The sequence below is a fragment of the Alligator mississippiensis genome, chromosome 8, assembly GCF_030867095.1.
Source record: "Alligator mississippiensis isolate rAllMis1 chromosome 8, rAllMis1, whole genome shotgun sequence".
In the NCBI taxonomy this organism is placed as follows: Eukaryota; Metazoa; Chordata; order Crocodylia; family Alligatoridae; genus Alligator; species Alligator mississippiensis.
In genome coordinates this window covers 31,817,452-31,834,009 of record NC_081831.1, presented here as the reverse complement: position 1 = coordinate 31,834,009, position 16,558 = coordinate 31,817,452, and the positions used below count along the sequence as shown (strand labels likewise).

Genomic DNA, 16,558 nt, shown 5'->3' with positions numbered 1-16,558 from the left:
AACATAGAGGTGCTTACCTCTGGAGAGGGCTTCAGGGGGAGGAATTGCAAGATAAAGGCACAGTTCAGGGCACAGCTCAGAGTCATACAGGCTAGTTGACCAGGAATTCATAAAAATATCAGGGTGCAGATAGCAGACCATGGAGGGAAGCTGAAAAGGAGGACAGTGTAGTAGTCTGCTGCTGTTTTGGTTCTTCTTTTCCCACATAAAGCTCTGCTGGTGCTTCCCCATCTTGACTCATTTCCCTTCTCCTATCCTAGGCCTGAGCTCACTTTCCCATCCTCCCCCCAGCACACACAAAGTTCCTCTGATGAACCTTAATCCTGACCCCAAATCTTGGGCTCTAGCCCTTCATTCTCCTGCTTATGCCCCTCACTTGTCTCCTTAGACCATGGGGCTGTACTTAGCCCTCTGTTCCTGTTGGCATCAGGATGAGGATGTATCAATCAGTGTAGAGCCCTGCCCTTACCAAGTGAATTCTCCACCCCAGTGATATATACTGTGTTGCATGCAATGTAGCATTCCCTGCATTGCCTGCAGCCAGTTAAGGCTAGTGCTGACACTCTGGGCCAGGCCCAAGAGCTAAGCCCATGTATGGCAGCATACACACCTCCTGAGTTTTTTCTTTGCAGAAGAGGATATCCACCTGGGTTCTGGGTACCCAAGGGTTCTGGTTCCTTGCAGCAGCCCAGGCTCTCCTCTAGGTGGCAGCATTAGCCACTTGTTCTGACTGTCTGCACTTTTATAGCATTCTTTTGGACAGCAATGGTACCAGCATGTCACAGCTAGCCCAGCAGCTTGTTTGTTGATTGGGATTTAAGTTCACACAGCTAGTGCAGACACTGAGCATCAGTGCTACATTTACCACCTACAGACATGAGCCAAACCCTGCAGGGTTCCTGGGCACTAAGCTGCCTATACAGGTGCTTGTTCATGTTCTAATTAGAACTCGTCAAAGCAGGCAAGTCTGCTCCACATTCTAATTAAAACACTCCAGCATAGTTACATGTACAAGTCTTTGCAGGTTTAAAAATGGCTGCTGGGGTGTTTTATCTAAACCTCATCAAATGAGATTTAGATAAAGCATCCCACAGCCATTTTTAAACCAACAGGGGGCTTAAAACACATGATGGTGAGGCATTTTAATTAAAGAGGCTCTCCAGGAACCACTCTAATTAAAACAGCACCCTCAAGCATGTGTATGGACACCGTGAGCTTCCTTGGGGAAAGGAAGCTTATGTCTTTGGGTCATTTCTGTAAAGCCTCACCCTTCCTTTTTAGTGCTGGCTGCAGTGCCAGAATTTGAAAGTGTGAATTCTGAGTATGAAAACTCAGCCCACTGTGCCAAATGCTCTGCTCAAAACCATGCTCTTCATTGGCTCAGAGAAACAAACACAGAACACTGAAAAGAAAAAGGAACCATTCTGGCTGTAGAGTTTGAGCCTTGCATCATTTGGTCAGAGGACCTCTCCTAAACATGCCTTCATCCAACCTGGTGACTGTTGGCTGAACCTGAAGCAACCCACCCAATGTTAAAGTCTCCAAGTGACAGAGAGCTCATTGCACCCCTGGATGCTAGAACTCTAGAATAGAAGTCAACAATTGACACCTATGAAGATCTGATCCAGCCTGTGGCAGAGTCTCCTTCAGCCAGTGGGGCAGCTGGGGCCTCATGGGTGCTGTAGCATCCTTGCCCCCAACCTGGAAGGTTGCTGCTGCAGGGGTAGGCGTCAGTGTGGCCAACTGCCATCCCCACTGCACCTGCTGCCTCTCTCAATGCTGACTTTACCATTCCTGATTGCCATTAGCAACCAAAATAAGTAGCATTTGGTGATGGAGGCGAGCGGCAGCCTCTATAATTGAGGGCTGCTGCATTAACCTGCAGGTCATTGGCTGGGCAGATACCTCCCTCTTGCAGTAGTATCGCTCCTGAGGAAAGGGGGGAGAGGGAGTTGATGCAGGGGGCAGGAGAGGGGAGGGGTTGTCAAGTAAGGAAGGATCAGCACCCAGCAGGTCACAAGCATCAGCCTGCCATCATTAAAAGGTTGTTATCTCCTGCCATGGAGCTATTCCCATGTTTAATTACCTTTCCTCTAAGAAATTTCTCTAGTCCTTGGATTTTGTTCTGTCTTTGCCTGATAGAGGACTGACCCTTTCTACCTACTCAAGGTGTAGTAGTGCCAAATAAGTAATTGAGTTTGTCTGGAATCATTTGTTCTTTACAGAAATGATCTGCAAACAAATGCTCAGAAGCACAAATTCAGTATGCCCCTACTAAGTGACTCAGGATGTAGATGCAAACTCAGGGTCTAGGCTCATCCTTGGTCCATATTAACCTCTTCTCATGGTTCCTTATCCTTCAGCCAAGTTTGATATTTGCTCCTTTAATTTAGTAGAAATTTAAGTTACACATACAGGGCAGTAGTTGCCCATTTTGTTTTTTTCTCCTATTTTGAAGAACAAGCCCAATTCCTTATGTCTACTTCCGTGATCTCATCACAGCTCCCAGAAGGTGTCAGTGATTTGGTAATCTTTTGAGTCAGTTCCCCTAGCTCACTGCCACTGTTTAATTGGCTTATGTTTGCCCAGTATCCCCAAAACCACAGAATACAGTTGTTCCTTTACTAAGTCCCGACTGTCTTGATTGCATTACTGTAATTCTCTATGTAAAGGCCCATTGCAGAGAGCAACCCCTTCCCAGGGCACTCGTTCCATCCCCCTTCTCATTTATTTATGGGGCTTTGTCTCCTGCACGTCTTTGTCCTAATGGATGACTTTTGTACACATGCCTCTTATCCAAAATGCAGTGTTTTGCAGCCTCTTCTCTATTTACTGTAATTTTCAGCTCAGACACAACCAGAACTCCCACCCTGTCTGGGTGTCTCAGTGCAGAAAACAAGACTAAACTATTTTAGGATTTTTTTTCTTTTCCTCATACTTGGGTGCTTTCCCATGTGGCTATGTCTCTGGAGCCCTGGGGAGGGTGAACCTGCTTTACACACCATTTTAGAGTTTTCTTTAAACCCTCCCCCACACATTAACCCTTCTTTGGCCAAATGTTCCTCCTACACGGGTCTCCTTAGATCTTCAGTTGTTTTTTCAAGGTGGAAAATGTATCTGCTGTTAGAAAAAAGCCAGGGACATGGTTAGAAAGAAAAAAAATACTTCTGGCTCCATTAGCACCATCTTTCTGTCAGACTGTCGGCATCACCCCTCTCACCTGCCAAATACGTGGGCTGTGGCTGGGCTAACTGATGGCTGCCTGAGAGCTAATTCTGCCTTCCCATAATTCCAATGGGAGTTCTACATTTATGTTCTGTCCAGAGCAGGCTGTGGATCAGTTAGCTCAAATCAGTTTTTTCTACTGGAGATGCCTAGGGAAAAAAGAGGAACCCAGAAAAATGCAGGGTTGTTTTTTTTTATTATCCTGCACTGCAGCCTGGCTGACAGAATGAAATGAGCAGATAGCAAAAGCTGTAAACAGTGTACAGCATCATCCTTGACCCAGTGCCCCCTGCAACACTGATCCTACTGCTCTCAAGGCTGGGTCTGGCATGGCCAGGGCTACAGTATCATCTCAATGGCAGAAGAGGAAAAAGATTTTCTCTCCCATGCTTTCAGAGTTCTTTTTCTGTTCAAAGACAGATGTGCATGAATGCTAACAAGATGATGTTTGACCCCTGGCATATTGAATGGCTAATGACCAGCACGCCCTGAGAGGTGTGTGCCTTTGGCTGAACTGTCCTCATTCCTGGACACTCTGTGCTGGATGGTTTTATTTCAGTCAAGGGTCTCTCGATTTAAGTTCATTTAAAAGTCTAATAAAAATTTAAAACTGGAAAAATCTTTATGTGGAGGTTTCATTTTGTTTAAAAGGAAAAGAACCATAAAGATAAAGCTGTACCTAAGAGTTACTCTCCTCTCGCTACCAGAAGTGATTGGGCTGTGGAGTGGCACTTTCCACCCAGGGCAGGCTCACGAGCAGGGGAAGAGCTTGTTTTCCTAACAAGAAGTTTAAAGATTAAAAGGAGAAAATTCAGCCATTTGGAATCCTCCACTGACGCTGCAAATACCCTCGTTAATAGATATGTCTCGTTTTGTTACCTCATTTTAATTAATCATTAAACAAAGACAGCTGCCAAATGTTGGCCCTGGCTCTAAGCCTACAACTGACTTGGAGCCCTTGAAAAATAGACTATTTATGGTGCCTGGTTTAAAGCTTAAAATCGCTTGTATAAACTTTCCCTTTCCTAAGAATAGCATGGGGAGTGTATTGCTGGCTGTATCTGTAGCACCCAGGCCCCCCAGCCCTGGAGCAATGCTGCCATGTGCATATATTGTAACAAGGCAGGTAAAGAGCAAAGTAAGCCATTTCCTATGAATGGCCTCACATAGTCATATTATGAGACAGCGTTTTTACTCATGTGATGCAATGGAGGCTAAGAGGGTCCAGGCTGCATTCCCACTGGTATTGAAACCATGTGGCTTGTTGCTATTAGGTCTGGGCAATGTTACCTGAACAGAGCTCTGTGCAATAATAAAAGGACTTCATTTGAACTGTAGCAACTTGGATCTACACAGTATTCAGTATTGCTGCTTGCAGGGGTGTCATGCATTTTATGCTCAGAGCTGTTGTTCAATTCCTCAAGCAGATGGAGCTTCCTGGAAGCTTCTTGGTGTCACCCTCTAAGTCATGCCCTCTACGACTCCTGTTCTAATCTGCAGGAAACCTGAAGGGGACACAGTCTGATCCCTGACTGGGTAGATGGCAATAATTGCTCCCTGCTCAGCCAGAATACAGGGTCCCATGGCATTGCTGGCTAGGAGGAATGACCCAACATGGTCTATACTATTTGTGAGCTAATACAGCAGTTGCCTCTGTATTCTACCCTCCTGGGTATGCTGCCTGCTGGAAGAACCACTACGTCTAGGCTGGTACAGCACAATTAACACATGGAGGATTCCAGTGCCCCAGCTTCTCTCTGTCAATGGGAAGGAGGAGTTAAACTAGTGAGGCTAGGTTTCTCATTTCCCTGCCCTCAACCCCCCTACCCTAGTACACACTCTAACCCTGTGGCTTCTGGGAAACAGAATGGGCTCTAGCTGTGATAGGAGAGGGAAGGGATTACCTGTAGCCTCTTTGATGTCTCTTGACTTCTAGCAGTACAGCAGCAGCATAGCTCCCTTGCTAGGGAGTGCAGTAGGCAGAGCCCTGGTTTCTTGCTTTGGCACATTGCTTGAAGCATCAAAGCACAAGCCATCTACAAAAGGAGAATAACATTTCCTCCCAGTAGTGCTAAGTACCCATGGGGCAGCTAAGCAGGGAAGAAAATGCCAGGAGTCATATCAATGCACTGGCCCCAGCTCACATAGAGAAGCTGGGCAATCCAATTAAAAGGGCAGGATACAAGGAACTCTGACAGGGTCCTTGTGCCCTTAGTGTCACAAGGGACCTTGTGGATTCCTCACAAAGGGGCCACAGCATAGATTCAAGCCCCCTGAATAAGCTGGCCATTAGAAAGAAGCCTTAGACTAGATAGATCAGTAGATATTCCAGTCTCCATGGCCCTTTTGATTCTGGGCCTCATGTCTGTTAGTAAGAAAGTCAGTTAGCCCCAGCTGAAGTGAAGCCAGATTTACAATAGGAACTAGACTGAATAATTTTATCACAAGGTGTGCAATATGTGCTGTTTTTAAGGTTCTGACTCCTGGAGTCAACTAAAATCCTTAAGTCTTCATGCTTCATGGTCCAAAAAGGTAGGTTTCTAGTCCTTCTGGTAGTAAGAATAAGGTAAAAACATGCCCCGCAAATACCTGTGGTACCAAACGGCAAAGAAGAGCCCAAGTATTGGCTCTTCATAAGCCAATACTTATAGTACTTGGCAGGGGGGAGGGGAAGCACAGCAGAGGGGGCAAAGAGAGTTGACAAAACATTTTTCCACTGGAAAAATATTGTAAAATTTAATTATTTCACAGGATCATGTCAGTTTTGATGAAATAGTGACTGAAGCCAGGTTCCTTGCCAGCTTGCCTGATAAAATCCTCGTAGACTACTGGGGACCTTAGGCTTCCAGCTCCTTGGCAGCTGAACTAGGCTCCAGGAAGGCCAGCAGATACTCAAAGCTCAGAGGACTTAAAAAAAAAAATTCAAAAATTTTGTTTAGATGAGAATGTAAAGATACTTTATTTCTATTTGAAAACGAATGTTTCATTTTATTTTATTAGAAATTCAAAACTCCCTGTAGATAAGGGCATCTTTTTTCTACCCAGTTTAGGACTCCTGACTCCTGATATCTGAATCTGGATCCTTCCAGTTACTGGAGCTGCTGTGGAGATTTAGATCCCTGTAGTGCCCAGCTGCTCTTGGAAGGCATTAGGCTAGAATTAAAAAGGACCAAATTCTGTTCCACCAATAGCTGCATAAGTGGCCGTAGGCACCTAAGTGTGATTCTATTCCACCCTGTTCCAGCCTCTTTCCTTTCACAAGGGCACGAAAAGGGCTATTTAGCAAAATTCACAGATTCATTGGAATTTGACAGGCCACACCCACCAAGAGCGCTCCTGCTATGTCCTCAAATCTGCAACCAGGCTGTCAGCTGTGTGCCTTAGCACCCAAAACTCTACCGTGCCCTTCACTGGGCTGCTGGGCTTAATGCCCCTTGGGCCTCAGACCTCACTCAGTGGGCCTCGGCCCCATCTCAGACTGCCTTCTCACAGCTTGGGCCCTGCTTCAGGCCCCACTCAGTGAGCCTTGGCCCTGTGTTTTTCTGTTGGGCTGTGCTCCCCTTGTCCTTCCCCTTTACAGGGTCACCTGCAAGGCAGTAGGGGCTGAGGCTTTCCATCACCCCATACTCACCTTTCACTGGAGGCACAGTTATGGCATTTCCTGGAGGCTGCCCTGCCACAAGTAGCCTCACCACACCATGCAGCCCCAACAGGCTGTAGTTTTAGGTCACTCCCCAGGACCAGGAACCTCCTCTATCCCCATAGTTCCTACCCTGATCCCACAAGCTGTTCCGGGAGCAAGAGATCTCCAACTGGGTGATGTTATTCCTTCAGCCCCCTCTAGCAACTGCCAGCTCTACTCTTGGGGCCTAGCCTTATACCCAGGCTCCCAGCCTCTCCACCAATCAGGCAGCCTCCTGCCCAACATGTGACTACCTGATTGGGTCTACTCCCACCTGCAGGCTGCTTGCTGCCTGCTCAGACCCCTTAAAGTGGCAGGCACAACCTGTGCTCTGCTACACTTAGTCACATGCACAGAATTCAGGCACTTTTTGAAAACTGAAAGTATATATATGTGCAAGCACAAGGGTGGGAGTGTACAGTATATGTACAAGCATATTTAGCTGTAGAAGTATATCAGGGGTAGGGGGCAAATAGGCAAGAATATGCATAACTGTGTGCACAATTAGGTTGTGAGTGAAACATTTCTAGGAGCTTGTGTATTCCAGTAACTAGCCCATGTGCCACACTGAAATGTCAGGAGCCTTCCACTTCTTCTGGTTGCCACCATGCTACTCTGTGTCAGCTTGTGAACTCTCACAGGAAAATCTCGTTTTAGCATCAGGAAACATCCCATGTTTCTTATAAACTGGGTCACCATGAGAAAGTGATATGTTGTTTTAAAACTTCCTCCTTAGTTAATTGTTTACTCTGCATCTAATCTGCATAGTTTGTAGCATCCGAGCTGTTCCTACACCTAGAATTTTATTGGGTAATTCTTCTGGAAACCAAGCAGGCCATGGAGTTTGTCGGTCAAGGACACTCCTGTACTATGTTCTACAAGGCTTTTTCAGGAGTTTCATGCTGACATTAAATCCTCGGCCTCTGTGCCACATTGCAGACAGAAAGCTACACTTTCCAAAGTCTAACTTATCAATACAGTTCTGCTCCACATCCTATTTTACAAATGTGCACATCAATGAGAAATGCTGTCATGGCTGAAAATGGGATTACTGCAACTAATCCATAGTTAGACATCCAGAACTTGTCTGAATCCACTGAGAAAATATTCATAAACTGATTTGATCATAATGGGATTAACTTCTTCAGAACCACGAAGAACACACTGAGCTCTGGGAGCTGGGAAAACAAATTGCTCTGTATCAATGGTGTTTCACTGGCTTTACACTGAAATCATATAAAATGAGGTAGGCCCAGTAATGGAGTACTCAGCTCAAGAAGAAGTCTCAGATTACAGGATAATTGAACCATTTTATGCATGTCTTCTGCACTTGTATGTAACAGAACGGGCTTTAGAGATGGATTGACACAGGGATAAATGGTGCTCTGAGACTCCATAGGGCTACTTGTACCCCTTTCCTCTCTGTCCCAGGCCAGGAATAGCTGTCTGGATACTAGTAACTACTTCAGGGGTCAGATCCTCAAGTCAGTGCTAGATCAAATAAAGAGAGACAGAGGCAGTAGGCTGCCTAATGCTCTTCAATTTGGGGTTAGCTGGTGAGGATGCTTCTGCGCGGGCTAGCTGCAATGGCCCCTAGGCACCATTCTGCTTACCCAGGATCACTGCAGTGCAATGCATTCCAGACATGCTGTACCACAGCTTGCCCCCTTTTACCTGCTCCCCATATTGTTGGAGAAAAGAAACAACGCAGTCTGCTGCATCAGCTAGTGATCCATCCCTGCTGCCCTGAAGGGTATATAGGACAGAACAAGTCTAGATATCAGACCCTAAATGATTTCTAAGAGACCACAGGTGGTTCCATTCCAGGCAGGCAGGAGGCATTCCAACCCCACTACAGGTAACGTAACTCCAGGATCTGCAACCTGAGGCCAACTGCTCTGCCTCCACATGGACCTGCCCCTACTGCCATGGAAACTAAGGCTGGGGTCAGGCTTGTAGATGGGATGAATTCATGCAATTCATGAATTCATACTCAATTCATTGAGTAGGAGTTTTGATGGGATGGGTGCCCAAGAAGGGTGGCTGTGCCTAAAGGAAACGATCCTTTGGGCACAAAGCAAGACGATCCCCGAGCGAGGCAAAAGAGGGAAAGGGGCCAGGAGGCTTCCATGGCTGACCAGAGAAATCCAGGGCAGCCTAAGGGCCAAAAGGGGAGCACATAAAAAGTGGAAACAGGGTGAGATCACTAAAGATGAATATACCTCCTCTGCTCGTGCTTGTAGGGAGGCAGTTAGGTGGGCCAAAGCTACCATGGAGCTGAGGATGGCAACCCAAGTAAAGGACAACAAGAAATTGTTTTTTAGATATATAGGGAGTAAAAGGAAGGCCCAGGGAAGAATAGGACCCCTGCTAAATGGGCAGAAGCAATTGGTGACAGATAGGGGGGACAAGGCTGAACTCCTCAACGAGTTTTTTGCCTCAGTGTTCCTAAGCGAGGGGCACGACAAGTCTCTCACTAGGGTTGTAGAGAGGCAGCAGCAAGGTGCCAGACTTCCATGCATAGATCCTGAGGTGGTGCAGAGTCACTTGGAAGAACTGGATGCCTTTAAGTCAGCAGGCCCGGATGGGCTCCATCCGAGGGTGCTGAAGGCACTGGCCGACGTCATTGCAGAGCCACTGGCGGGAATATTCGAATGCTCGTGGCGCACAGGCCAAGTCCCGGAGGACTGGAAAAGGGCTAACGTGGTCCCCATTTTCAAAAAGGGGAGGAAGGAGGACCCGGGCAACTATAGGCCGGTCAGTCTCACCTCCATCCTTGGTAAAGTATTTGAAAAAATTATCAAGGCTCACATTTGTGAGAGCCCGGCAGGACAAATTATGCTGAGGGGAAACCAGCATGGGTTTGTGGCGGGCAGATCGTGCCTGACCAACCTAGTCTCTTTCTATGACCAGGTTACGAAACGCCTGGACACAGGAGGAGGGGTGGATGTCATATACTTGGACTTCAGGAAGGCCTTCGATACGGTATACCACCCCATACTGGTGAACAAATTAAGAGGCTGTGATGTGGATGACTGCACAGTCTGGTGGGTGGCGAATTGGCTAGAGGGTCGCACCCAAAGAGTCGTGGTAGATGGGTCGGTCTCGACCTGGAAGGGTGTGGGCAGTGGGGTCCCGCAGGGTTCGGTCCTTGGACCGATACTCTTTAATGTCTTCATCAGCGACTTGGACGTGGGAGTGAAATGTACTCTGTCCAAGTTTGCAGATGACACAAAGCTATGGGGAGAAGTGGACACGCCGGAGGGCAGGGAACAGCTGCAGGCAGACCTGGATAGGCTGGACAAGTGGGCAGAAAACAACAGGATGCAGTTCAACAAGGAGAAATGCAAAGTGCTGCACCTAGGGAGGAAAAATGTCCAGCACACCTACAGCCTAGGCAATGACCTGCTGGGTGGCACAGAGGTGGAAAGGGATCTTGGAGTCCTAGTGGACTCCAAGTTGAACATGAGCCGGCAGCGTGACGAAGCCATCAGAAAAGCCAATGGCACTTTATCGTGCATCAGCAGTTGCATGACAAATAGGTCCAGGGAGGTGATACTTCCCCTCTATAGGGCGTTGGTCAGACCGCAGTTGGAGTACTGCGTCCAATTCTGGGCGCCACACTTCAAGAAGGATGCGGATAACCTGGAGAGGGTACAGCGAAGGGCAACTCGTATGGTCAAGGGCCTGCAGACCAAGCCCTACGAGGAGAGACTAGAGAAACTGGACCTTTTCAGCCTCCGCAAGAGAAGGTTGAGAGGCGACCTTGTGGCTGCCTATAAGTTCATCACGGGGGCACAGAAGGGAATTGGTGAGGATTTATTCACCAAGGCGCCCCCAGGGGTTACAAGAAACAATGGCCACAAGCTAGCAGAGAGCAGATTTAGACTGGACATTAGGAAGAACTTCTTCACAGTTCGAGTGGCCAAGGTCTGGAACGGGCTCCCAAGGGAGGTGGTGCTCTCCCCTACCCTGGGGGTCTTCAAGAGGAGGTTAGACGAGTATCTAGCTGGGGTCATCTAGACCCAGCACTCTTTCCTGCTTATGCAGGGGGTCGGACTTGATGATCTATTGAGGTCCCTTCCGACCCTAACATCTATGAATCTATGAATAACTCACTCTGATGGTTGATTGTAATAACCCTGCAGCACATATTTCATTCCCCCTAGAAGCTCCTGCCTTGATGACACCAAACACGTCTCAAAAGCACAGTAGGCAAAAAATAGCTGCCTCTCCAATAGCCTGAATAGTCCCTGCCTCATTCCTCTTCATATGCAATGCATTTCACTAACAGTTCTCCATTAAGAGTGGGCATTTCAGGCACTGCCCATGCTGTTACCAGCTGGCCTATGTGCCTCGTGTCCTGCTGACAATATCTGTGAGAACCCTGCATGCATGCAGAGACCAGTCACACTCCCTTCTTTTGATTTCTAGGAGATCTCCAACGCAATCTCTGCCTCCTTATAAAAAACCTTTCTCAGTTACAGATTTAGTGACTGAAATTAACCGCCTGAGTTCACTGCCCGTGAGTTATATCCCATGTGGCACTTGACAGAAAACAAACTTGACCTACCTGGAAACCATGGAATTCTTTCAGTCAATCTCTGGACCCCCACATGCATCCACACATACTGGATCCCATCTTCAGCCTAGGACTGGTAATACTAGGGACATCACCAATTACTCTCTCATGATCTGCTCTTTATATTATCCAGGCTTTCCCTCCCTCCCAACAGAGATTAGGTTTTCAGCTCACCCTGGGAGATCAAGGCATACAATACAAGATCAAGGCACCAGTGAGTTAGTACAACAGTAATCAGGAAAATCAGTGTGGTTCACAGATGAGCTGTTGCAGATACAGAAAGGCAGAATGTCAGTGGCAAAAAACAAACAAACAGACAACCAAAACTGGAATTCCCCAGCCTACAGCACAAGCAACAGGAACTGTAACTCATTAGTTACTTGTATTCTGCCACTGACATAAATAGAGGCAAAACAGGCTTTCTACTCCTCTGAAGTCAATATAGTCAGATCATGGCCAACAGATCTATTTCTCCTTGTGACCCAGCTAAACAAACCAAATTACATAGCACAAAGACCTGATATGCGCTGGTATGAGGAGCTGTCAACACATTTGAATCAAACATTACTGCGTGAGTACTTCATCCAGTTTTGGGCTCCACAATTCAAAAAGGATGTGGAGAAGCTTGAGAGAGTCCAGAGAAGAGCCACACACATGATCGGAGGTCAGGGAAGCAAACCCTACAATGACAGGCTGAGAGCCCTGGGGCTCTTTAGCCTGGAAAAGCGCAGGCTCAGGGGTGATCTGATGGCCACCTACAAGTTTATCAGGGGTGACCACCAGTATCTGGGGGAACGTTTGTTCACCAGAGCACCCCAAGGGATGACAAGTAGGTCGAATGGTCATAAACTACTACAAGACCATTTCAGGCTGGACATAAGGAAGAATTTGTTTACTGTCCGAGCCCCCAAGGTCTGGAACAGCCTGCTGCCGGAGGTGGTTCAAGTGCCTACATTGAACACCTTCAAGAGCAAAATGGATGCTTATCTTGCTGGGATCCTATGACCCCAGCTGACTTCCTGCCCTTTGGGCAGGGGGCTGGACTCGATGATCTTCCGAGGTCCCTTCCAGCCCTAATGTCTATGAAGTCTATGAAGTCTATTAGTGGAGCTAGCTGGGAAAGCAAATTCCTCCTTGGTCAGCTTGCACTCCATGCCATGCTGTCCTTGACTGAGTTTGGCACCATCACACGTAACAAAGTTCAAAGCACCATGATATAACAGCTGCAACCTCTGATACAGATGCATGCCCCTTTACCTTGCAAAGGACAGTAAAGAACAACTACAACTGCTTGTAAGAAGGTTATCCAGCCTTCTTCTGCAGGTGGGTTTTGCCCCCTGAGGAGCTCCACAGCCAGTTCTTCTAAATAAAACACAGTCTTTAAGCAGAAAACAACCTAATAAATAAAGCAACTCCTTCTGCCTTCTCCTGGGTACTGGTAGAGGAGTCTTTTGGTTCTGGCTTCAACACAGCAGCCTGCCCCCTTCTTCAAGCAAGCTGTTCTACTCACAGCTTGCTTCCTCCTCCCCTGCTTACTCTTCTGGGACCTTTTTAAAAGTTCCTAGTGAGATATTCCTTGCCTATCCAAATGCACTGCAGCTGGGCTCTTTCAACTGGGCAGACTCTTTCCCCTTAGACCAGCAGTTCCCAAACTCTGATAGATTGTGCACCACCAATTTAAAACAATACAACCTTAAGTACCACCATCAAATTTGTCATATACAGTAATTATAATAAATCTGCTAACACATACCACAGACAGGTTTTCTGTGTACCACTGGTGGTACGTGTACCACAGATTGGGAACCGCTGCCTTAGAGAGACAGGTCATACTGTTACACTGCTCTTAATGGAAATAGTCAATGCCTCCAACAGAGAACCACACCAAACGACCCTCTTGGACAATGTAATAGTTCACCCAACCCTCAAGATTCCAACACTTGACCCTGAATACCTCTCCAGGGATTACTATGCCTTTCTGTAGCCTCTCAATCCTGGAAAAAAATAACTGAGAAAGTAATAATCACCATTCTCCTGCATGCTTATCAGTCAGGGTTCAGATGAGGGCACAGGACAGAAATGGCTGTACTTACACTAAAACAAGCACAGAGGTGAGATCTCTGTGCTTATGTCTTTATATCCTCTGACACAATGGAGAGCTGCAGTGACTCCCAGGATTCTTTCTCCAGCAGAACTGAATAGTAATGGGTAACTGTTCCTCTTGTCTAATGGCCTTTACTTGAACAGGCTTGCCAGGATCCACACCGTCCCCATTTCTCTTCATTTTCTGCCACTAGGAGAGAAAGTGAGATGCCATGGGGTCAGCTGTCAATAGCACGTTGATGACTTGTACCTTTGCATCTCATTTGTCAAGTGATGGCCTGCAGCTCTTTCTAAGATATCAGAAAGCTTTTGGATGAGAAGTTGTCTACACTTCAGTGAAGGTGTTTCCCAACCAGAACCTTGCCCTGCCCACTCATGTCTGTGTCACAACCCAAAGGTGTGATTTTGTTTTTGTGTGTGCTTTGGCACCACTGAATAATTTTCCCGCTGTTTTGAAGCTTTCTTTGCAGGGTGCATTTCTTCTTTGCAGCACAGAAATGCACGGTGCAAAGAGTTCCCGCCATTTGTATTAAAATTCGAGCCCCGTTATTGGCTTGTGTTAAAATATTCCCACGTGGCGGCTAGTGATTGGTTTGCTAGCCGTATAAGAGGCTTGAGTGGTTTCCGCCCAAGTTGGAGAACTTGGAGAACTCCGAGGAGAACCCCGCAAGGGAGGATTCCACGAACATCAGGAGGAGAAGACTTCACGTCTTGTGAAGATCTCTAAGTGCTGCGGAGCCTATTGGACCCAGCGTATTTCAAGAAGGCAACAGAGGTCTGATCAGCCTCTAGCCTCTCCCCGTCACCGAGCGCAATCCTCAACGTATCCCTCTTCCCTGCGCGCAAAAAGGATCCACGGAGCCTCGACAACTCCGTGTGAGTGAGAGTTTTTGTCCGAGTCCTCAAACTGGGGATTTAAGCGGAGCTTTGCCTGGGAAACTGTCCAGCCTACACCACAACCGTCTACGGTGTAAGTAAACAATCTTGAATCAACCATTACGCGTCTGTGCCTAATTCTAGCGTGTCGCCTGCTTTCTCCGACCCAGTGTGCCCGGGCTGCTGGCCACAGCCCGCGGTGCGAAAAAGGGCCCGGATTGCTCCCGGCCCGCACAGTCTGTATGCACACTGTTTTCATTGGAAGTACTCCAGTGGAAGAACTCTAGTATTTCAGGCTTACCTCCAGTGGCTGCTTTCAATCATGCCTGAGACCAAGGGCTCAAGTGTACTACATTAGGGTAGTATTTTAGGAATGCACATAGTGCTTTCATGTTGGAAGTTGGACTAAATGACTCTTAAGGTCCTTTTCAACCCTATAATTCTGTGAGAAAGGCTTTAGGGGGATGCTCTGAGCATCATCACCAGTGAACTTCTGGGTTTGAGCCTGTCTCCAGGACATATAGGGCATGGGTGCAATATGTTTAGATCTGTCCTGGCTGGAATATGCTACTGCCACAGTGTAGCATAACCCCCACTTTTTCTTTTTTATTATTATTTAAAAATACATTCCCTCCCCTTCCCCAACCATTTCTGACTTCCTCTCTGCCCTCTCTATCACTTATAAGTAATTACAAGTAATATTAGGTAAGCTAAGTTCTTATACTCCCTTATAGTAACAAGCCCTTTCAGTATTGTAAATAGTGTTCTATTATGTTTGTATTGATTTTACTATTTTGTATTGAATTTATATGATTTAGGCCTATGTCTGTAAAGTAATGTCAAGTTTCCATATTGTATGTCAAGCCTCCATCTTGTGTCTTCTGTCTGGGTATAACCTATGTTGTAACAATGACTCGTGTCTAACCAGTCTCATGTAAATTGGTTCCTGAATGAATGGGAATGAATGAGGGTGCTTGAGGTACAATGGTAACAGGCCTCTACTGAATTATCAACTCAATGACCAGACCATCAACTTAATGACCTGACCATTGCCTTGCATTGACTCACGCAGGAACCACAGACCTCACGCAGGAACAGAGACAAGACCCAGCATTTGAAGGATAAAGACCTACAGAAACCCAACATTTGGAAGACAAAGACCCTACAGAAACCAGCAACCCCACCATTGTGTCCTTCCAGACAATAAGGACACCTGGATCTGCACATATGCATCTAAGCAGTACTGTCCTTGCCTAGACATGTCCTTCCCATAGGAGACACAGGTAGCCCACCCCTATAAAGAGGGTGGTAGAGTGTAATCTCCTCTCCATCTGGACCAGCAGTCTGCCATGCCACCAATACATCCAGAGTCCCTGCTGGTGACCCCTCCCCTCCCAACAGACAACACCTTGCAAGACAAGACCCCAACTGGCCATTGTGGATCAACTCTCAGTCTGGGATAGGTAGCTATCACCCACCTTCTTCCCCAGCCCCAAGCAAGGGACCTGAACTCTGTCCGGGTGGGGGGTCTGGGTGCAAACCAATAACTTCGTGGGGCTCTGTAGTGTGTTGCCCGTTTAATAAAACTGTTATTTTAGAACCCTGAGTTGGGTTTTTGTCTTACTGACCTCCTGACCCTGCTTCAATCTCTGCTCTCTGCCCCTCTGACCTTCATTGTGTCTGTCTGTCTGTGTCTCTCTCTGCCATCTTGGCTCCCTCTCTGCTACCTCCAAAACCCCAGCTTTTTCCCCCTCGCTTCCACCCCAGTACCAGGTGACCCTGAGTAACCCCAGCACCATGACCCCGAGTAACCCTGAGCCCAAAGTACCCTAAACACCCCCTAGTGTTAACACACAGCCACAGAAGTGGATGTTTGTGTATGTGCATGTGTGTATGAACACATTGAGTGTTTGTGCAGTTTGTGTGTATAATTTTGTATCATGCCCTCCTGTCTAACAGTGCAATATTGAGATCCCGAGTGTTAATCTGGTGCGTGTCAAGTCAACAACAGTATAGAGAAGTCTTAAAATGCCCTTTTCACTTCTAACTCACTGGAAAGTTCTTCCCTTCTGTCATGGAATGGGGTCCTG

General features: G+C 47.0%; 1 long non-coding RNA gene across 1 annotated transcript in view; it reads left to right on the top strand.

Moving 5' to 3' along the window:
* The window catches only part of LOC132252135 (uncharacterized), a 38,046-nt gene extending 21,978 nt beyond the window's left edge, over positions 1–16,068 (top strand). Inside the window, exon 2 of the long non-coding RNA XR_009463916.1 lies at positions 15,541–16,068. This is a non-coding gene — a long non-coding RNA (uncharacterized LOC132252135). The remainder of the gene's footprint in view (positions 1–15,540) is intronic.
* The last annotated feature ends 490 nt before the right edge of the window (positions 16,069–16,558 follow it).